Source organism: Oryctolagus cuniculus, chromosome 16, assembly GCF_964237555.1.
Source record: "Oryctolagus cuniculus chromosome 16, mOryCun1.1, whole genome shotgun sequence".
Classification (NCBI taxonomy): domain Eukaryota; kingdom Metazoa; phylum Chordata; class Mammalia; order Lagomorpha; family Leporidae; genus Oryctolagus; species Oryctolagus cuniculus.
Genome location: NC_091447.1, coordinates 55,703,870 through 55,725,079, shown reverse-complemented (window position 1 = coordinate 55,725,079; position 21,210 = coordinate 55,703,870). Strand labels below are relative to the sequence as shown.

The 21,210-nt window shown below is 58.4% G+C and overlaps 1 protein-coding gene across 12 annotated transcripts in view; it reads left to right on the top strand.

Annotated features, from left to right (window-relative positions):
• Positions 1-21,210, top strand: part of COBL (cordon-bleu WH2 repeat protein) — a 184,953-nt gene that overhangs the window by 582 nt on the left and 163,161 nt on the right. The gene's annotated exons all lie outside the window — the stretch shown is intronic.

Below are 21,210 nucleotides of genomic sequence, written 5' to 3'. Positions count from 1 at the left end.
GGACCTCGAGGGCCGCCTCGGCCCCGCGCACTCGGGGTCACCGTGTAGGCGCCTCTGCCGGCGGATCTGCGGGTTTTCCGTGATACCTGCCCCGCGCCCCGGCCTCCGTGCCCTGGGACGGCCGCAGGTGCGAGAGGTGGGGCCGGCCCGAGGTGCGGAGCCCGCTCGAGACCTGCGGGCAGCGCCGCCGTCCCCGCCTCCGCGATTCCGGGGTAGGTTTGCGGCCTTCAGCCGTGGCGTGAAGGGATCCCGCGCCTTGGGCAGGTTTCTCCCCGCACAAGGAGGAACTTCCCCACTGCAGGACGCACAAACGTGCCCTTTAACCGGATCCGCAGCCGTGTGGAGCGGTGCGCCTGGCGCCCAGGCCGCGGGCCCCGCGCAGCCCCGGCGCCCTTGGGTGTCCGCGGCGCGCAGACTTCGGCCCCGGCGCCCTGGGAGTCCTGGCGATGGAACGAGGGGTTGGGGTGGGTCCGGCCCCGCCGGAGCAACTGGCCTTGAAGGGCGCAGCTTCCGGGACAACAGACGTTTCTTTCACAGTTGTGCCCCTCTGACTCACGCTGTCCGCACAAGTGTGCAGGGAGTTTGGGAACTGTCTCTTTTTTAAAAATTCTCCCTTTAATGCCAGGAAAAAGTGAGCCAGGTTAACAAATCAAATAATCCTGACCCTGGAATGCTGAACTTTTTTTTTTTTTTTTGCAGTGCACTTAGCGGTTGTTATGTAATTCTCTTTGAACTAACAAATCCCCACAAAGAACATAAATACAGGAAATCCTTTTTCATGCTAATGGGCATCTCCAAATGTGGGGAAATTCGACAGGGAGTCACCTTTCCTGGATGAAGTGCGCCTATTTCAGGAGCCTGGATTGTTTGTCACTACCCCCTTATAAATAAATATGAGGAGAGTATGTAAGAGGCTGGCAACCTTGTATCCCAGGAGTATGGGTAAAATCCTGACCCCGGCTCTTGCCAGCCCTATGGCAGGAGGGAGAGGGGAGCCCCAGGGCTGCCCTGGGGCCTTCCCCTGGGAGTCCCGTGGGAAAACCAGGCCCTTGCTAGCACCGGCGCCTTCCGCGTCCTCCCTCCGCTCACACTGAGTGTGGAGAAACGTGGGCAGACTCCGCCTCAGTCTCATCCGTCACTTGTCAATACTCCCAGTGAAAGAGCAGCAAGAATATAGAAAATGACGAACGTTTAAGAAGAAAGTCCACGCTCAGTTTTTCGGACAAGTGTGAGTTTCATAACACATGACTTTGTTCAAAGCCTGAGAAGGAAATGGCTCTTGAATGTTTTATATAACGAGCTCGTGCGTGAGTCGCCTGCCATAAAGCACGGGTGTGGCTGTGAGGTTCCTGGCCGCAGCCCCTCATTGGTGGCCGTGGGATCCTGCCAGTGGGTCCTGGGTTTCTGTTTCCCCTCTGTGGATCGGCTCTGCAGTGTGGGGAGAGTGAGGTGGGGGCAGTCTCTCTGGATGGGCTCTGGTGTGGGGAGAGTGAGGTGGGGGCAGTCTCTCTGGATGAGCTCTGCAGTGTGGGGAGAGTGAGGTGGGGGCAGTCTCTCTGGATGGGCTCTGGTGTGGGGAGAGTGAGGTGGGGGCAGTCTCTCTGGATGGGCTCTGCAGTGTGGGGAGAGTGAGGTGGGGGCAGTCTCTCTGGATGGGCTCTGGTGTGGGGAGAGTGAGGTGGGGGCAGTCTCTCTGGATGGGCTCTGCAGTGTGGGGAGAGTGAGGCAGGGTCTGTCCAGGCTCGGGCAGTCTGGTTCCTGGCACCAGGGCAGTGGTACAGTGTCGCGCTCTGCAAGTTGTCCTTGTACCCTGCTGGGGTGCAGGTGCGGTGGCCTTGCTGACGGGGTGGGGGGGGGTGGGGGGGGGTGCAGGTGCGGTGGCCTTGCTGCATAGCATGAATTAAGGAGATTCCTCAGAGCAGAGCTCAGCCTGGGGATTCCTGGAGGCACCAAGGGGCCGCTGCATGTGAATTCCCTGGCTGTGGCTCTGATTAAAACGCTCTTTGTTCAGGACACAAATGCAAATTTTCTTAGGTTTGTGTCGGTGATGTCCTTAAAACAGTGACTGTGACTGGCTTAGGGAGGAGGCTGCGTGTGCAAAAGCCAATGAGTCAGACTTGATTTCACTTTTAGGGAGTCTTAGAGCCCAACCAAAGCGTCGCAATTCATAGAATATTCTAGAACACCAAGACAATGGCCTTTGGGTGAAGTTTTAAAATATAACGAAGCCACACCTGGAGCTTGCCGGTTTACCTTCCGTGTGGCTGCCCAGGTCCGTGGGTCCTTCCCTGATGCGGGTCTTTCCCTCTGGGTCCCGCAGAAGGTTTGCAGTCTTTTTGCCCTCCCCCCTGTGGCAGAACGATGTGTTTGTGCGGAGTCTGCAGACGCAGGAATGGCGGAGCAGCTGTGCGTCTGTGTTCAGGCAGTTGGCTTCCATGCAGATAACCGGCTTGCTCACCAGTTGCACCAGAGTGTGAGCTGCTTGGAGCTGTGGCTGATACTCACTGCCCTGTGGAAATCTGTGTTTGTTTAAGCAAGGTATCAGACCAACACCAGCTTGAAATGGAAGTCGCTGGAGCTCCTGAGGCCGCACAGGGTGAGAGTGGAAGGCCTGCTGCTCTCGCCCTGCCCGGGCCAGCCACGCCGACGTCCGCCAGTACGCCGCAGTGGGCACACAGATGTGAAGGAAATGGGACAGCGAGACGCCGTAGAGAGCTGGGGCCTTCCCTTGGCTCACGCGTCTGAGAATGTGTCACACACTTCCAAATCCAAGTTTGTGTATTGGCTGTCAGTAGCATTCAGTCGTTCACGTCTACTCTGAGCTACATTTTTTTAGAAAGCTTTTATTTAATAAATCTAAATTTCATAAGTACAACTTTTGGATGATAGTGGTTCTTCCCCCTATACCTGCCCCCCAGTTGGCCCACCTCCTACTCCCTGTCCCATCCCATTCTTCATTAAGATTCATTTTCAATTATCTTTCTATACAGAAGATCAACCCTATACTGAGTAAAGATTTCAACAGTGTGTACCCACACAGACACACAGAGTATAGAGTACTGTTTGAGTAGGAGTTGTACTGTTAATTCTCATAGTACAACACATTAAGGACAGAGGTCCTACAAGGGGAGTAAGTGCACAGTGACTCCTGTTGTTGATTTAACAACTGACATTCTTATTTATGACATCAGTAATCACCCGAGGCTCTGTCATGAGCTGCCAAGCCTTTTGAGTTCACAAACTCCGACCTTGTTTAGACAAGGCCGTAGTCAAAGTGGAAGTTCTCTCCTCCCTGCAGAGAAAGGCGCCTCCTTCTTCGATGGCCGGTTCCTTCCGCCGGGATCTCACTCGCAGAGATCGTTCTTTTAGGTCCTTTTTGCCAGTGTCTTGGCTTTCCACTGAGCTGAACTTTTAACATGTGTTCTGAGCCGCTTTGTTTTCGGCAGTTTGTTTAAGAACGGGACGGTTGGGCATGGCTCGTGCTGAAGTGGAGAAAACCCTTGGAACTTTGTTCTTTTCTGATTGTGATTTCTGTGAATAAATGAGGAGAGCTGGACGTAATCTCAGTGGTTGTGCGAGGGCAATGGCGTTGAAGCATGACTAAAGTTTGGTATCAAGGTGTTTGTAAGACGGTGAGTTTCTCCTGTCTCCAGGAGCTCCAGCCTTTTCCTCTCGTGACCCTCTCCAGCGCCCACGTCGAGGGGATTGTCACTGGGTAGGACCAGGCCCGGCCGGGCGATGTCACTGGGCAGGACCGTGGCCCAGCCGGGTGACTGCTCCACACACAGGCAGCCTCAGCTCTGTGCTCTTTTAATTTGGGACCTGGCGGATGACATCATGATCTGTGTGCACCCAGGAGTGCGTCCATAATTATTAGGAAAACAATGATTAGAAGATTTATCTCTGCACGATAAGTAGTTTAGGTTTCTAAGCCTTTTGTGGTGCGTGATTTGATTTATGATTGAATTTAATTTTGCAATAGATGAAAAGTTTTAGAAGAAAGACCCGAAATACGTGATGGCAAAGCAGTGTTAGGTTGGGGATGTGCACATAGAGGAGGGTGGCGTGTGGTCACTTAGGCTGAGCTGAGCGGAAACACGGGTGGGCCGGCACTTGCTATGCTGTCTCCTCTACGACTCCTTCTCTTCCTGTCCATGTGTGCTTATGAGTCTGTGGATTTTAAGTGTCAGTTAATTTTAGTGTTTTTTTTTCCATTGAACTTATGCTGTAGCAGAGTGTGGATTTAATATTTCATGACTCATTGAAAGCTTTTACATGTTTTCATCTTTGGACTTTTTCTTTACTTAAAATATTTAATACTGATTTATGTTATAGCTATGTATTGGCATTTTAAAAGTAAGCCTTTTTACTCTTTGTAATATTTTGAGTAAAGTACAATTTGTTCCCCCCCCCTCCGGTTCTTAAATGGTTGCCTTCTTCCTCCTCCGCGTCACTCAGTGTTTCTCTGTTGCTCGGCTCACTGATGGTTTTCAACACCTGCACTGACAGGCAGTGTATGCTACGTTTCCTTGATGTTCCTACAATTCTTTATTTTTTCACCCAGACTGTGTCTTTTTCAGGCGAGCTTTATTGGTTTCAGTTGCATTTCACAAAGCTACTGGTGATGACCGCGTTCAAGGCCCAGGGCTGGGATTCTGTGTCCTGTCGGGCACCCTGGGTGCCGAGGTGGCCCTGAGTCTCCTGCAGCAGGAGTCTCTCTGGTCACCTGGCTGGGGGCGCCCGCGAGGGAGCTGTGTGGTCTCCAGGGTTCCGACTCTCCACTGGTCTCCCTCAGCAGGTGCTGAGCCACGGCTGGCCAGGACCCTGGCTTCCACGGGCCAAGTCCAATTAGAACAAGCTGCCCTGCCAGAAACCTTCCTGTTAATAAAAAGGAGGAGGAGAGAAAAGGCCTTTTAAGCAAGTGTCAGGATGGATTTCGCTTAGCTACATTTGATGAGACGGATGCCTAGGCCGCAGCTGCTCTGGTACAGATCCACTTGCAGATGACTCCCACCTCCAGCGAGCACAGCCATGCCCTGTGGGGGCACGCGGATCGGTCTCCAGAAGCCCTGGACACCCTTAGAAAGGACGCAAGTTCCCAAAGAAAAGCCAGGAGTCCTGGCTGGCTGTCTCCCCACTTTTCTTCCTTCTTTTCTTTTTCTTTCTTTTTTTTTTTTTTAATTTACTTATTTTATTTGAAAGGCAGAGTTACAGAGAGGCAAAGGCAGGGAGAGAGCAAAAGGTCTTCCATCCACTGGTTCACTCCCCAGTTGACTGCAACGGCTGGAGCTGTGCTGATCCAAAGCTAGGAGCCAGGAGCCAGGAGCCGGGAGCTTCCTCTGGGTCTCCCACGCAGGTGCAGGGGTCCAAGGATTTGGGCCATCTTCTACTGCCTTCCTAGGCCGTAGCAGAGAGCTGGATCAGAAGTGGAGCAGCTGGGACTCGAACCGGCACCCGTATGGGATTCCAGCACTGCAGGTGGTGGCTTTGCCCACTATGCCACAGCGCCGGCCCCGTCTCTCCCCCTTTTATTACCAGTATCTTCCCCCTCCTGCCCTTGTCTCCACTGCTGGCCAGGTAAGGGGCTGTCACCATAGGGACACTCCCACTGCCTTCCAGACAGGGGTGGCCAGGGCACCTGCTGTGGCTTCTCAGTGGACACCTGGATGTACTCACACCACCGAGCCCCCTGCAGGGTCCGTGGCTCTGTGGACCAGGCAGGGTGTCTGCTGTGATAAATGCCTCCTGCTGTGCTAATCCTGTTTGACTTTCTCCTGTCAAAGGCATACAGGAGGGTGAGTAGAAAGAACACTGGTCAGGAATGAGATGTAGGCCTGGTGTCGGTCACACAAGGTAGCATTTCCCCTCCATCTGGGTCACAGGCCTCTCTGGACACAGCTCCTGGTGGGATCCTGGCCCAGATGTCCACAGAGCCTTGCTGCCCAGTGTCCTCCCCAAGTGCAGAATGTAGTGAGGCCAAAGATGCAGGAGACCTGGGGGGAGCGGAGGTGAGGGAGACCTGGGGGAGCGGAGGTGAGGGAGACCGGGAGACCTGGGGGGAGCGGAGGTGAGGAGACCTGTGGGAGCGGAGGTGAGGGAGACCTGGGGGAGCGGAGGTGAGGAGACCTGGGGGAGCGGAGGTGAGGGAGACCTGGGGGGAGCGGAGGTGAGGGAGACCTGGGGGGAGCGGAGGTGAGGGAGACCTGGGGGAGCTGAGATGAGGGAGACCTGGGGGAGCTGAGATGAGGGAGACCTGGGCGGAGCGGAGGTGAGGGAGACCTGGGGGAGCGGAGGTGAGGGGGACCTGGGGGAGTGGAGGTGAGGAGACCTGGGGGAGCGGAGGTGAGGGAGACCTGGGGGGAGTGGAGGTGAGGGAGACCTGGGGGGAGCGGAGGTGAGGAGACCTGGGGGAGCGGAGGTGAGGAGACCTGGGGGGAGCAGAGGTGAGGGAGACCTGGGGGGAGCGGAGGTGAGGGAGACCAGGAGACCTGGGGGGAGCGGAGGTGAGGAGACCTGGGGGAGCGGAGGTGAGGAGACCTGGGGAGCGGAGGTGAGGAGACCTGGGGGAGCGGAGGTGAGGAGACCTGGGGAGTGGAGGTGAGGAGACCTGGGGAGAGCGGAGGTGAGGAGACCTGGGGGGAGCGGAGGTGAGGAGACCTGGGGGAGCGGAGGTGAGGAGACCTGGGCGGAGCGGAGGTGAGGAGACCTGGGGGAGCGGAGGTGAGGAGACCTGGGGGAGCGGAGGTGAGGGAGACCTGGGGGGAGCGGAGGTGAGGAGACCTGGGGAGTGGAGGTGAGGAGACCTGGGGGGAGCGGAGGTGAGGAGACCTGGGGGAGCGGAGGTGAGGAGACCTGGGGGAGCTGCGAATGATCCTGAGGAGCAGAGGGTCTACCTGGTTTGGTTTGGATCCGTGGACTTGGGACAGTGGCTCCGTGGTGCCAGTGGGGCTGTACCTCGGCTTGTGCTGCTGTCCCCTGCCCAGAGCTCACTGCTGCCTCCTTGCCCTGGGCGCTTTTCTCATCCTCTCCCGGTGTCCTTGTCTGTGTCACAGTGCAGTGGGCTCCCCTCCTGAGCTCTCTGGGACTCCTCTCCAGGGTCTGCCTGCCTTAGCTCTGTGGTGTGTGCTTCTGCACTTCCCACTTGCCTGTTAGAAGCTCTCTTCTTTGTTAGAGTTTTCCATTCACTGGTCTCACTGTGGAATTCTGAGCTCCGGGGAGGCAGGGATGTCTCCAGGACAGTGTGGCGTTGGTCAGTGGCGTAGTTGGACTTCGTGCATTAAATGTCTGCCGGAGTTTAGGAGCTGCATCTTGTTCCAACCATAGCAGGGCTTGTGTTGTGTGTGTGTGTGTGTGCATGCGTGTATGACTTGTATGTGTGTGCATATGCATGCATGTGTACATACAGTATATGTTATGCACAATATACGTGCATGCCTGTGTGTGTGTTTACATGTGGTGTGCATGTGTGTAAGTAGATGTGTTGGAGTGGGCATGAAGTTAAAGCTGACGCCAGCACATGGTAAAGCAGCAGTTTTCCATATCAGTCTGGCAGTCCCCGCCCCCCCCCACTCCCCCAACTTAATGGTTTGGGAGTTGCTTTTAAAAATAGGCTTGTGTGGGAGTGAGTATACAGCTGCTGTGTGTGATTCTGTTCATGCGGCTAATTTTTCAGTCCCTAAATACAGTTTGGTTGGCCAGAACCCTACTAATTATGAGCAAACCCACTAATGTTCAATAAACAAACCATTAGCTTGCAAGGAGAGTGGCTGACTGGGGCCAGCAACCAGACATTGCCATTCACAGGGCTGCTGCCGGATGCCACCGAGATGTCGCCCGCACGTCTGTCTCATGTCTGTCATCACGGGGTGGGGGTGGGGGACCAAAGACATCCTCCCTCCAGCCTGTGCCGACCCCAGCCACAGCACACAGCGCAGCCGTGGTGGCACATGTGCAGGGGGAGGGCTGCAGGTCTCCTCTGGCCCCTGCCCGTCCCTCACGCGATGTCGCACGTGCACGCCTGGTACTCGCGCTTGGCCGAGCCCTCGCGCACAGCCAGCTCCCAGCTCCTGGCATCTGAGGTCAGGAACGTGCCCTGACTGAGGCTCGCGTGTGCGCTTCACAGCGTTCAGAAAACGAGTTCTGGAACGGACCACTTTACTCTGGGAAGAGAGTTCACTCTGGAATGCCTCTGTGGTGTTCGTCAGTTCCTTTTTACTTCACATAATGTGTCCCGGTTCTGGTGCCACGGCTTTTTGGTCGTACGTACTTCTAAGACAGGAAACAGACGTGTTCTGCGGAGGCGTGCACCTTGCTTCGCACCGCAGTCACTTGCAGCCGTGAGATTTCTGGCTGCTGGAGGTGGTCACAGCACACTCGGCACGCACCGGGCCTGGGCAGGCTGGGGCCTGTCTTCGCCGTGGTGTGGATGAGGTTGCCGCTGACTTGAGGCCAGGTCCGGCTGCTTCTCCTGTGGTCAGCCCACTGCACCAGCAGAGACCGTGCCTGGGTCCCCTTGGCCCATCCCTGGGTGGAGGGGCTGCCCGTGGTGCCCCTCGGCAGCGCTTTGCTGCGGGACCCCTGTGCAGGCGCTGTGCTGCTGTGCCCCGGCCTGCTCGGTGGGATCGTGTTCTGAGGGAAACCTGCGGCGTGTGATAGAAGGGGATCCCCCCCCCCCCCAGCTACGGTGAGGCCGGCGAAAGGGTTTCTGAATTAATTGGAGGAACAGGATCCAGACTCTCCCTGCCCCCGCCAGCAGACGCTCTGCCTTGATCCCGGCTGATGAATTAATAAACGGCTCCGAGGCTCCTCTTTTATCCGGGATGTGGCTCAGCTCACTGCGCTTCATGGACGCACGGAGCGCTGCTCGCCCCGCGGATGCACACTCTGAGTCCTGCTAAGGAGCGGGTGTTCTTTACCTGCCTCTGCCCTGCGGGGCACGGGGCGTGGAGGCACCGTGGAGCCCCCAGGTGGCTGTGCTGCAGTGGGTCGAGGAGGGCCCTGTGTGGGGGTCACTGCACCTGGCCCTGTGTGTGCTTCCTGGGGTCCATGCGCCTCTTCCACTTCCCGCCCAGGGACCCTGAGCTGGGCAGCCACAGCCGCCCTCCTCCACCAGGGACAGCATTCCTGGTGCCCGGCCTCCCATCCGGGCTGTTGGATGGTGTGAGTGTCGTGTGTGCGTCCTTAGCTGTCCCAGCCCCATGCAAGTGGAACCTCCTGCCATCTGTTTTGTTTCTTTCAGACTGCCTTTGCATCATTGTCAGAAATCCAGTGTATCACTCTTGATGAGGTTTGCTTCCCTGCGTGGAATCGTCTGTCTTGTCTCCTGTAGCCAGTTAGAGTAAGTGACATAGGCAGAGTTGGGAGAATTCGAGGGTACTTTAAAAAGTCTTTGAAAAGCAGAATTAACAGCTAACATTATTTTGGTGCAGAACAATGTGAATCCCAGTCATAGTCTTTTCATAATATGCGTCTTCTTTCGGAAAATCCTCACGTGTGGATTTCCAAACTTCTTGAACAAAATAACACTATCTCAGTTGCTTTTTCCACAGACCTCTTGTCTGCCTGTTGCCTTCTGCTTAACTGTTGGTCTGCATTGACTAGCAGCCTCAGGAAAGATCTGTGTTTGAGATGTTTTCTTAATGTTGACTCATAACAATTTTTTATTGATTGATTTGAAAGGCAGAGTCACATACATATAAGCACATAGGCACACGCGTGCACATAGAGAGAGAGAGAGAGAGGGAGAGAGAGAGAGGGAGAGAGAGAGAGAGGGAGAGAGAGAGAGAGGGAGAGAGAGAGAGAGGGAGTCTTTCCTCTGCTGGTTGACTTCCCAAATGGCCACAACAGCTGGGTCTGGGCCAGGCCTAAGCCAGGAGCCAAGAACTCCCTCGTGGTCTCTCACCTGGGTGACGGGGACCCAGGGACCCAGGGACTTGGGCCATCTTCTGCTGCCTCTCAAACACGTTCTCAGGGAGCTGGATGAGAAGGGGAGCAGCTGGTGCTGTCGCCGGCGACGCAGGCGGTGGCGTAGCCTTCCGCCCCGCAGTGCTGCCCCTTGATGCTGGCTTTCTGTTCCTGGGTGTGTAAAGTGCTCAGTGCTCCCCTGTCCGGGACCAGATGGCGGCTGCAGAGCTCACCAGGAGTGAACCGCCGGCTTTGATGGCAAGCTCAGGTGCCTGGGAGGTGGCACCCTTCAGTCGCCTGACGTTTAAGGGAGGAGTGACCCGGCGGCTCTGTAGCACAGGGGCTAACTCTGGCCCACGCTGATGAAGGAGGACTTCAGAATAGCCCCTGGTGGGATTCCGAGTGCTCCCACCACCACGCTCGATCCCTAGCTTAGGGGACGGATGTGCCGGTCCCCTGGTCTGGTCCTTCCGTGCTGCAGCCTGTGGGACTGAAGTGGCACAGGGGGCCCACAAGTGAGCAGCATGGCTTCACGTCATGACAGTGCTGACGTATTACGGACGACTGAGCAGGCCTGTTGTCCACTGGGGAGGTGTGGGGAATGGACCCACGCAGAAAGAGCAGAGTGTGTGTGTGCCCTCCTGGGGGGAGGGGGCGGCTGTGTGTCCTGTGTGACACACGGGACACTAAGGGCTCCGTAAAGTCCCCGCTCAGCACGTCCCCGTGGCTGTGGCCTCCTGCTCTGGGCTGTTTCTGCTGGAGGAAGTGCCAAGCAGGAGGCCCCCTGCCTGTGTTCCCGCTGGGGTGGGGGCGCCACTGTGTCCTCCGACCCTCCACGGGGTCAGCCTGCCCACTGGGTTTACGTCTGTGTCCCCAGATCTCACAGGAGGGTGTCAAACATGGACCCAGGCCCTGCCTTCTGCCAGTCGAGGTAAGGGCGTGAGCCTGACTGTGGTCTGAGTGCCAGCTTGAGAGCGAGGCTGGGGCAGCCACTTCATGGCCGTCTTTATGGCTGGTTTCATTCTAGCCTGCGAGGGACCGGTTTCGATTGCAGGGGCGGAAGCGGCGGCTCCCCTCTCAGAACCCGGCCCTGTGCCTGGTGTTTTGTTGTCATGGTTTCAGCGTCACACTGGGGAATGGAGCCAGGGATCTTGCACGTGCCATCAGATGAGTCACCTGGTCTGTGCTGGGGGAGGGGCTCCCGGCCTGGTGCCCTGGGTAGCATGGACTGTGAACCAGGAGGAGTCCACTGTCAGGGAGTGTAGATGAGCTCAGCTCAAGTTCCTGTACTTTGAAGGCAAAATTGTCACTAGAATTGTGACCTTTTTTTTTTTTTTTTTTTTTTTTTTTAAGATTGATTGATTTGAAAGGCAGAGTTACAGAAAGAGAGAGATGGAGAGAAGGAGAAAAACAGATCTTCCACCTCCGATTCACTCCCCAGGTGGCCACAATGGCTGAGACGAGGCCAGGCCGAAGCCAGGAGCCTAGAACTCCATCCAGGTCTCCCATGTAGGTGTAGGGGCCAAGTACTTGGGTCATCTTCCGCTGCTTCCCAGGCTCGTTATCAGGGACTGAATTGGAAGTGGAGCAGCCGGGACTTGAACCAGTGCTCCTGTGGGATGCCGGCATCAAAGGTGGCAGTTTAACCCATTGCACCACAATGCTGGCCCCAAATGTGACTCTTTAGATTACAAAAATCTGTGGCTCATCAGGTGAGGTGAACAGAGGATGCTGGCGTGGCTTGAGTGTCTCCCCAAAGCCATGTGCTGGGAGCCCCACGTGGTGCTTGCCGGTGAAGCTTTGGAGGGGTCCTGGGTGCTTACAATGGGAGGGGCTGTTTGGGGTAAGGCTTTGGGGATGGGAGGGGCTGTTTGGGAGTGGGGTTTTGGGGTGGTTACAATGGGAGGGGCTGTATGGGGATGGGACTTTGGGGGTCGTTAGGATGGGAGGGGCTGTGTGGGGGTGGGGCTTTTGAGAGGTCAGGAGGGTGGCAGGAGGTTTATGAGGGTGGGCTCCTCATGATGGGACCCTTGCTTTGTGGAGGGGAAGAGGAGCCCATTCTGCCGGCCTCTCTGTCTCCCCATCATGTCCTAGGCTGGCTCCGCCCACTTGGGGCAGGGGCCAGCGCCGCGCTCTTAGACTTGCTGCACCAGAACCTGGGCTGCAGAGTCCTGTTTGTGGGTGGCCCTGTCTGTGGTGTTCAGTTATGGCTGTCTCAGGGGGGCATTTCTCATCACGGAACCATTCGCAGGTGCTGGTGTGGCTGCTGTAGTCAGCTGGCCCCTCCAAGCCGCCCGTGCTGCGGTGAGGCCGGATCTGGGCCCCACCAGCCAGCCAGCCTGCGTGATTTCTTAGTGCCTGCCCCAGGTGAGGCTGCAGAGATGGTCTCTGCCTGTGGGGGCCGGACACGAGGGCAGCGGCCAGGGTGCTGCAGGTCAGTCAGAGCCCAGGGCAGCCGCGTCTCCGTGAGCCCGCAGATGAGGCACCATCTCGAAGAGGAGAGGCGGGCTGGCAGCGATGGGATCAGCGCGGCAGACGTGGGTGCCGACAGAGCCAGCAGCAGTGTGCATCCTGCTGTGTCTTCCGTCACCTGCTGCTCACGGCACCCAGAGTGGAGGCCAGGATTCCTCCCGCAGTGGGCACAAGGAATAGGGGACAGAGAGGCTGGGCACCGTGACCAGGGCAGCTGATGGGCGTGGGCGACGTCGGGTCTGGATGCAGGGGCCCCGCAGCCCCGTGCAGTCCTCATCTTGCCAGGTGGGGCTCGGGTCCTTTGGGTCAGGACACTGGGAGGCCTTGGGGCTTCCTGGATGTTCCCACAGCAGGAGCAGGTGTGCCTAGAGAGGGGGAGGATTGGCTGTGTGGGCGGGGCTCCCAGGGTGGGTGCCTGAGGACAGTGAGCCTCCCCCAGTGCTCCGGTGTCACAGGGGGAGGCACCCAGACCCAGGCCTGTGGGTGCACTGGTGTGACATGCCCTGTGACAGGTTTCAGGGACCCTGTCTGGGGGTGAGAGCCCTCGACGCTCTGATACCTGCAGTTTGAGCCTAGAATCTAAGGCTGCAGGTCATGCTGACCGTGAAGCGAGAGAAAACAAGGCCCCTGAACCGTCCTGGGCCTCGCAGGCCCTGGAGTCCCCTGCTACTCAGGTGTGCTCCGTGGACCGTCTGCAAGGAGGTGGCCCTGTGACAGCAAGCCTCCAGCTTTGTAGCAGTGGGACCTTACCCTGACACCCCCATGCTCGGTCAGTGCGGGGGCCTTGAGCTGACTTGGTCTTGGACTCGCGCTGCAAGCTGCCTGTGATGCTGCTAGTGTCCACAAACTGTCACTCACCCCTCAGGGGCCTGGTCACTCTTGGGGCTGAGTCCAGAGAGGGCAGGCGGCTTGCTCGGCTTACACAGCCCACGCGTGTAACCAGGAGGACGAGTGCTAGCCCGCCATGGTGCCACGCAGGACTGCCAGCCACCTGCTGGGCTCAGGGGCCCCCTTGCTGGCTCCAGGTGGGACTTAGATGGGCGAGGCAGGGCACCGGGCCAGTTTGCCGTGGGTTATTGGCCCTGTAGGCCACTTACAGCTGTGACGTTAGAAAGGGAGAGACAGGAGGAGATCAGGGTAATTGGGATCGCACGTGCCCCCCTGATTATCTCCTTTCCTGTTTCACAGTATCGTTGAAGCAAAGGATTTCCAGAAGTTCTTTGTAATATAGAACTCTGAACAGCCGGCTGCCCACCTCCCAGGCAGCCCGGCAGTGGCATGTGGCTGCGTGGGGCAGCTGCCTACAGCCTCGCCACCCTCCTCGGTGTCCCCAGGATGCCCAGGTCCACAGGGGTGGAGTGTATGTGTGTGGGCAGACTATGGAGGGCTGTGTGGGCTCATCTTTGGGAGGAGGTGTGCTGGTATCAGGAGGGCGGACAATGCTGCCTGCTCCCTGGCCACGCCTTCTGCCGTGTGGGGAGCGCAGTCCAGCTCTGCCTCCTGCTCCAGGAACCTCGGCTGTGGTCAGGGAGGCCAGCTGCAGAGGGTCTTGGGGAGGAGAAAGGAAGCGGGAGGCGGGAGTGAGTGCTGGGATCAGACCCCAGTCCTGGGTGTCCTCTGTGCTCAGAGCCCTGGCGCGGCCTCCTGTCCTGCGAGGCCTCCCTGCTCGCTCACAGCCTTGGCCAGCTCTACCTGCCGTGGGGAATGGCGTGGTCCTCGCTGCTCCCTACCGAAGAGGCCGTGGCTCCAGTGTGTGAAGGGCTGGGGTCTCCGTGACAGAAATGCACACACAGGCACCCTTCCGCAGCTCGCGGATCCCAGCGTCTGTGTTTTCACCCGAGTCTCGTGGGCAGGCCGTTCTTCCCGCTTGCCAGGTGGGGAAGGGGCCAGGTGCCATGAAGAGCGAGGAAGTGGCCTGCGTGGCTTGTGCCCTCGGCCTCGGTGCTGGGTGCCTTGGCGCCTCGGGGCTGGCGCTGCCTGGCCCAGCCCTGGTGAGCGGTGACAGACTGTCACTGCCTCGGGAAAGGGGGGCCTGGTCTGAAGGTACCCACCGCTGCCCTAGAACTTGGCAGCCCTCGGGGAGCGCTCTGCTGGCCGGTTCTGACCCAGGCTCTCCTAGCAGGTCGCAGCTGCGCTTCGAGCCTTGTGCGGTGGCCGGGCACGGCTCCATTCTGTGGACTTTTGTCAGGATGCCTCTGCGCTTTGTGGAGACCCCTCGTGTGTCTGCCTGGTGTCCCCGTGGTGCGGGCGCCCACCACCTGTAGAGCGCGGGACTCCAGAGGCACCACGAGGACCAAGCCGTGAGGCCGATGGTAGCCTGGACGTAGCTGCCACGCAGGGTCGCTGGCTTCATGTTGGATGTCAGGTGCAGGATCAGCCACTGCACCCCGTCCTCTCGGGAGGGCCAGGCCCCACCCTTGAAGACGTGAGTGTGGGACGCTGGTCCTACTTGGGACTCACAGAGCAGGCTGGGCTGGGCTTCTGCTTCCAGGTACCTCGGTTCACTCCTGTTAAGAAGTGCCCCGAGGGGCTGTGGCCAGGAGACACGGTCACAGCCACACACGCCCCCTCCCCAAGGTGGTGCTGGCAGGCCTCTCTGGTGGTTGCTTTTCCTCATACCAGCAGCCACACGTGGCCGGCTCTGCCCACAGGTGTGTGCTATTGTTTATACGAAGAGTCTCAAAGCTATGAAAACTTAGCCTGCTGTTGAAAACAAACAAAGCCACATGTTCTGAGAAGCGAGCACGCGTGGTGTGTGGGGCAGTCCCATGCCCGCCGTGGCCCTGGCGTGGTTCCTGCCAGCGCCTGTTTGCACAGCAGGCTCCCCTGTCTGGCTTAAATGCCGCTGTGGTTCAGCCTTGCTGCCGCGTCCACCCCATCACTGTGCAGGCTCCAGTCTGTCCTGGGGTGGAGATGGGGCACATTCTGTCCCGTGTGTGTCACAGTCCCCAGACACCTTGTGGATACAGACACACCTTGGCCCCTCCCTGGACATCCCAACCCAGCCCTGGTGGGGCAGGACTCCGCCCGGTGTTCCCTGGAACGCCCCGTGACTCAGACGGGTTCACCCACCCTGTGGTTCCCTCAGCGTGTGCCACCACAGTGCTCCGTGCCAGCTCTCCCAGAGGCCTGCTCGGGAGTTGTGAGCATAGCTGTTACAGAATGTCCCCCTCAGGACACGCTTCTCCCGGTAGGACTACACTGCTTTAAAAAGCCAAAGGAAGCCCAGGTCGGAGCCGCTCTGTGCTGTCCTTGGTGCCTGGCTGTGCGAGGTCGCCAAACAAAACCTGCTCTGGAAAATTCTTCAGGTTTGTGTATCTAGGTTGCTTGTACAGGATTGTCTGAAAAATAAGTTTAGGTTGTTGACCAAAGAGGCATGAAATATTAATTTGCCTTGTGGAGAATAATGCTTTGGTTAAAAAAAGAAAAAAATAATAACTCAAACCAAGTAAAAGAAAGGCAAAGAAAGAAAGTAAAGCCCAGCTTAACTTTTTATTTTTATTTCCCTCATGTAATCAGACATCTTCCGTCTCAGGATGCGAGAGGGCTTCCGGAAGTGGCTGGAAGAGAGGCATTAGCTGCTAGTGCGAATTTCGGGGCGCCCAGGGAAGCCCCTGTCATGTCTGAGTCTCTGTCAAGTTTCTGCCATATTTCCCTGCAGTCACAGGGGCGTTAGAATGATCTGTTTCCTCTGGCACAGGGCTGTCTTGTCATTCATTTAATTGACTTAAGATTTTTTTTCTCCAAAAATAAGCCTCAGTGAATACTCAGGGTGCTGGGGTCCCTGCCCTGACAGAGCCCACCAGACGGAAGCAAGGGCAGATCTCCAGTGAGTAATTAAGGCAAGAGCAGTGGACGGGCAGCCACGGAATGCTTCCGGAACGCCCCGTGGAGCAGGAGGCTTGGTTGTCTGTGTGGGGTGTGGCCAGGGACCCCTGCGTGTTTTGTGAGAGGCCCTCCTGGGCAGTGCTGGCTCGCACGTGGTCTCAGCCACAGATCAGCTCTACCCGGACACTCAGCCTCGTCCAGGGGGGAGTTTTCTTCACGATCCCGAAGGAGGGAGGAAGGTCTGGGGAAGTGCGGACCCCCGAGAGCGCCCAGGGCGGGCGGCAGGGATGTCCAGACGGTGGGGCCGCAGGACAGGGTCCTGGGATTCGGGGCTGTTCCCGGACACCTCGTCTGTGTGGGCCTGCGGGAGGCAGGGGGCACGCGACAGTCAGGCACGAGCCTGCCTGCACCACAGGGTCTCCAGGACTCCTGTGTGCCTTTCTGGGCAGGGCACGGGCTGTGTGCAAGTCAGACCACTGAGGATGATGTCCCTGCTTCCAGTCTGCCTCCCTTAAGGTCTGCAGGAGGTATGGAGAGCTGCCTGGGGGAGGGGAGGACAGACCGAGGGCCCTCACCCTGCTCTGCTCCGGGCTGCCCGTGTGCCGCACACACTCACAGGGAGAGGCCGGAGGAGAGGGGACTTGCAGAGGTGCAGGGACTCTGCTGGCTGCTCAGACACACCGGGCTCGGAGGTCAGCTGGCCGTGTGAGCAGCGCACGCTGGGTCGTGCCGTCCAAGTCCTGTTTTCCCGGTTGCCGGTTCAGCTTTTTGTTTTGCATTACTCTCACTCATAATTCAGCAGGACGCATTCCAAATGATCAGAGTTTTCAAATAAGTGATTTTGGAACAGACTAGTTTTCAGGGAACTTCCCCCAATCCAGGAAAAGCAGTGGCTGATTTGAGGATCCATTTAATCCAGGTGAGGGAAGCCAGGAGCCCAGAACCCTATCCCAGTCTCTCCCACCGGTGCAGGGGCCCAAGCACTCATCGAGTTTTCTGCTGCTTTCCCAAGTGCATTTACAGGGAGCTGCATCAGAAGTGGAGCAGCCAGGACTTGAACTGGTGCTTGTCCGGGCTGTTGGCACCATATGCTGCTGCCCAGTGTGCTGCACTCCAGTGCCGGCCCCTACTTCTCCTGTGGCTCAAATGTCTGGGTTCCTGTCTCCTTCCACGGCAAGCCTTGCAGCTGGCTGTTCTTCCCTCATTCCTGCCCAGCTGTCACTGAGCCTGGGCATGAGATGGGCTGGGTGCTGGAGACCCCAGGGAGACCTGGCTGGGAAGACAGGGACCTGAGCTCTATGGCCCTGGGGTGTGATATTACTGCAGGATGCACTCATAGCCCAAGGGGGCCTGTGGCCCTGGCTGCAGCCTTCGTGTCTGAAGTCCAGTGTGAGTGCAGGGAGCAGCCGCTGGACAGCTGCAGGAAGTGCCGTCTGGTGCATGAGTGCTTGACATCTGTGTTTCGGTAGCTGAATCTCCCCGAAGCTTACAGGGGAGGAGGCAGAGGCTGTGAGGACGGGCCTGGGGGTTCCAGCGGGGCTCGCCTGGGGCAGTGATGGGTTCAGCTTTGAGCTCCAGCGAAGATGACACGTGTGCTTCACGCGCCCTCTCCCTTTGTCTCTGGGCTTTTTGGGCGAGGGCAGACTGCCGGATTTGTGTCTGAGAAGATAGGCAGGCTGTGCACACGGCCCCATGCCACTGCCCGAGCTGTGACGTGGTGGATTTCCCAGAGTTGCTGCTGGAAGGAGCCTGGTGCTTGCCCTGCCTGGCCTTCCGGCCGCCTGTCCCTTCACAGCCCAGGCTCCTACCATCAGCAGTCAGGTTTGAATGTCAAGGGAAGTCCACGTGCTGCCGCGGTGACAGTCCCCTGGCAAGCCAGCGGCTGCCGTGTGCTGCCCTGACTGGTGCCTGCTGTTGATCGTGTGCACGCGAGTGCAGCTGAGGGCTTCCTGCCCCCACCCCTTCCTCAGGGCTCCCTCCCTCTGTCTTCTCCTGCTGCTGTTTCTCTCTGCAGCATTTTCCCAATCCTTGCCACAGGGCACACATGCAGGAGAGCTAATAAAAGTAGCAGCCGGAGACCAGACCAAGCAGAGGCAGCAGGCAGAGGGATATTTTACTCACGGAGCCAAATCTGTGCTTGTGACAAGCTGGGCAAAAGGGAAGCGAGCATGTCCATCCCGTTACCCAGAGTCGGGCAGGCTCCGTGCAGTCCTCTGGAGGAGGCGTCTTTCCCGGCACCTGCCGCTTGTTCTGGTCACCACTGCTAGGGACATTGTGAGCCCCACGGGAAAGGTTCAGTTATAGTCTCCAGGCACCTGCCATGCACCTGCCATGTGGTGTCTGGTGGGAGGAGCAGAGGGGCCAGGAGTGGAGCCACGTGACGTGGACACAGGTGCCGGCGGAGCATCCGCGGGGTGAGAACCAGTCTGCGTGTGTGGGAGCCGCTGGCTTGGCAGTAGGAAGCGCCAGGAGGGAACGAGTGGGCTGCTTGTCCTCATGAAGAGCAGCAGGAGCGAAGCGCGGCCTTGGTGGGGAATGAGACCGCCCCTGCAGCGGTGGGGGCCGTACCCCGCCCCACAGGGAGCCCCTGCAGGAAGACTTGGGCGAGACCAAGACGTGAAAGCCTGCAGCTCTGCTGCCCTCGGGCACGGGTCTGACGTCCCTGCTTGCTGTGGGGAAGTCGTGCCACAGCTCCGGGGGCAGGCGCCGTGGAGCCGGGCACAGCTGGGGAAGGGCGCTGCCTCAAGGCGGAAGGTTGGGGCTGGAGCAGAGAGAGGAAAGGATTTGAGACGTGTGTCAGTGGTGGAACAGGTAGGGTAGGTGACCGGCTGCACTGCCACATCAAATGCAGAACGAGGGGAGAAAGGGCCGGATGTACTAGGTGACCCACGTGGAGACCGCGTGGATGGCCAACACTGGAAGGGCGCTTGCCGTCACCCCTGCAGGCGCGTCCTGGGGTCTGGAGTGGGCTAACATGAAGGCAGTAAGGGCGGTGCTGGAACGGCGCTCGCTGAGTCTCCTTTGCAGTCCTGTGCTGTGGTTTGGGTGGGTGCGTGTGTTGGCAGCGTGGTCCTCAGTGTGGCCATGTGGGAGGTCCTTGGCTCACTGGGAGGCTGTTTCTGAGGAGCTGTTGGGTGAGCGAGTGAATCGTCACGAGGGCGAGCATGACGTCTTTCTCATGGGGCTTCTTGCTCCCGTGCCCCTCCTGCCATGGCGGTCGGCCAGCGGGTGATACAGCCGAGGGGGGCGGAGTCTGAGCCATCCTTTCTCTATGAAGGCAGCTGCACTGGTGTTTCACTGCCGTGCCGCGAACAGCGACACTCGCCGGCACTGGGCTGTCCCGAGTCTGAGTGACAGACACCGTCACTGGGCTGTCCTGAGTCTGAGTGACAGACACCGTCACTGGGCTGTCCCGAGTCTCAGTGACAGACACCGTCACTGGGCTGTCCCGAGTCTGAGTGACAGACACCGTCACTGGGCTGTCCCGAGTCTGAGTGACAGACACCGTCACTGGGCTGTCCCGAGTCTCAGTGACAGACACCGGCACTGGGCTGTCCCGAGTCTGAGTGACAGACACCGTCACTGGGCTGTCCCGAGTCTCAGTGACAGACACTGGCACTGGGCTGTCCCGAGTCTGAGTGACAGACACCGTCACTGGGCTGTCCCGAGTCTGAGTGACAGACACCGTCACTGGGCTGTCTCGAGTCTCAGTGACAGACACCGTCACTGGGCTGTCCCGAGTCTGAGTGACAGACACCATCACTGGGCTGTCCCGAGTCTCAGTGACAGACACCATCACTGGGCAGTCTCGAGTCTCAGTGACAGACACCGTCACTGGGCTGTCCCGAGTCTGAGTGACAGACACCAGCACTGGGCTGTCCCGAGTCTGAGTGACAGACACCAGCACTGGGCTGTCCCGAGTCTCAGTGACAGACACTGTCACTGGGCTGTCCTGAGTCTGAGTGACAGACACCGTCACTGGGCTGTCCCGAGTCTGAGTGACAGACACCATCACTGGGCTGTCCCGAGTCTGGGTGACAGACACCATCACTGGGCTGTCCCGAGTCTGGTGACAGACACCATCACTGGGCTGTCCCGAGTCTCAGTGACACTGCCATGGGATGTCTGAGGCCTGGGAAGAGAATGGAACAGGTCCTGTTGGCCTTGGTTCAGGTGTGCAGCTCAGCGATGTGTGGAGACGAGGGAGGCAGCGGCCCTGCACCCACAGCCGCTGACCCGGTGCCCCTGGCTGCTGGCAGAGCTGTGTACTCTGGAGTCAGGTATGTGGGGGAAGGGCAAGCAGCAGCTTTGGTGACAACAGGTGAGGGAGCCGTGAAGGTGCTGATGGGGGTGAAGAGTTTTCTCAAGCTCTGGGGTTGCCCCATCAATGCAGAGTCTGGGCCTCCTGTGATCAGTTGCTGTTTATTGGGGTGTCTTCCGTGGGGGTCTGACATGGCTGCCCCAGAGTGGGCAGCTTCAACAGCGCACTTCTTTGCTCACAGTTCTGGGAGCTGGATGATCCAGGATCAAGGTGCCCACGCGACCAGTTCCTGGTGAGGGCGCCCTTCCTGACTGTGTCCTGACACAGGGGCTGAGGGAGAAGGGGACAGGGAGGGGGCACTAATCTCGTCCATGAAGGTCCCCCATCCTAGCACGTGGCCTTGTTTCAGTGTAAGGACTTCAGGGGGACACAGACATTGAGTCCCACATTTCAGTGTCACAGAATGTGGGCTAAGTTGGTGAACCCTGGCCAGCCATTCTGGTGTGACACGCTGCTGTTTGGCCATTGCCGCCAGGAGACCGAGCAGGTGCCTGGGAAGAGCGTGTGTGGGGAGGGTTGAGCAGGCACAGTGGACCTGGGAGCACTGGCTGGCACTGGGGGGTGGCCAACACTCCCAGGCAGCACGCGACTGAGGAGGCGAGGAGGAAGGTGGCAGCAGCCCAGCTGGGGGTGCAGGGGCCTGGGATCTTGAGGACAGAGAGCGAGCGTCAGCAGGACGTTGGACA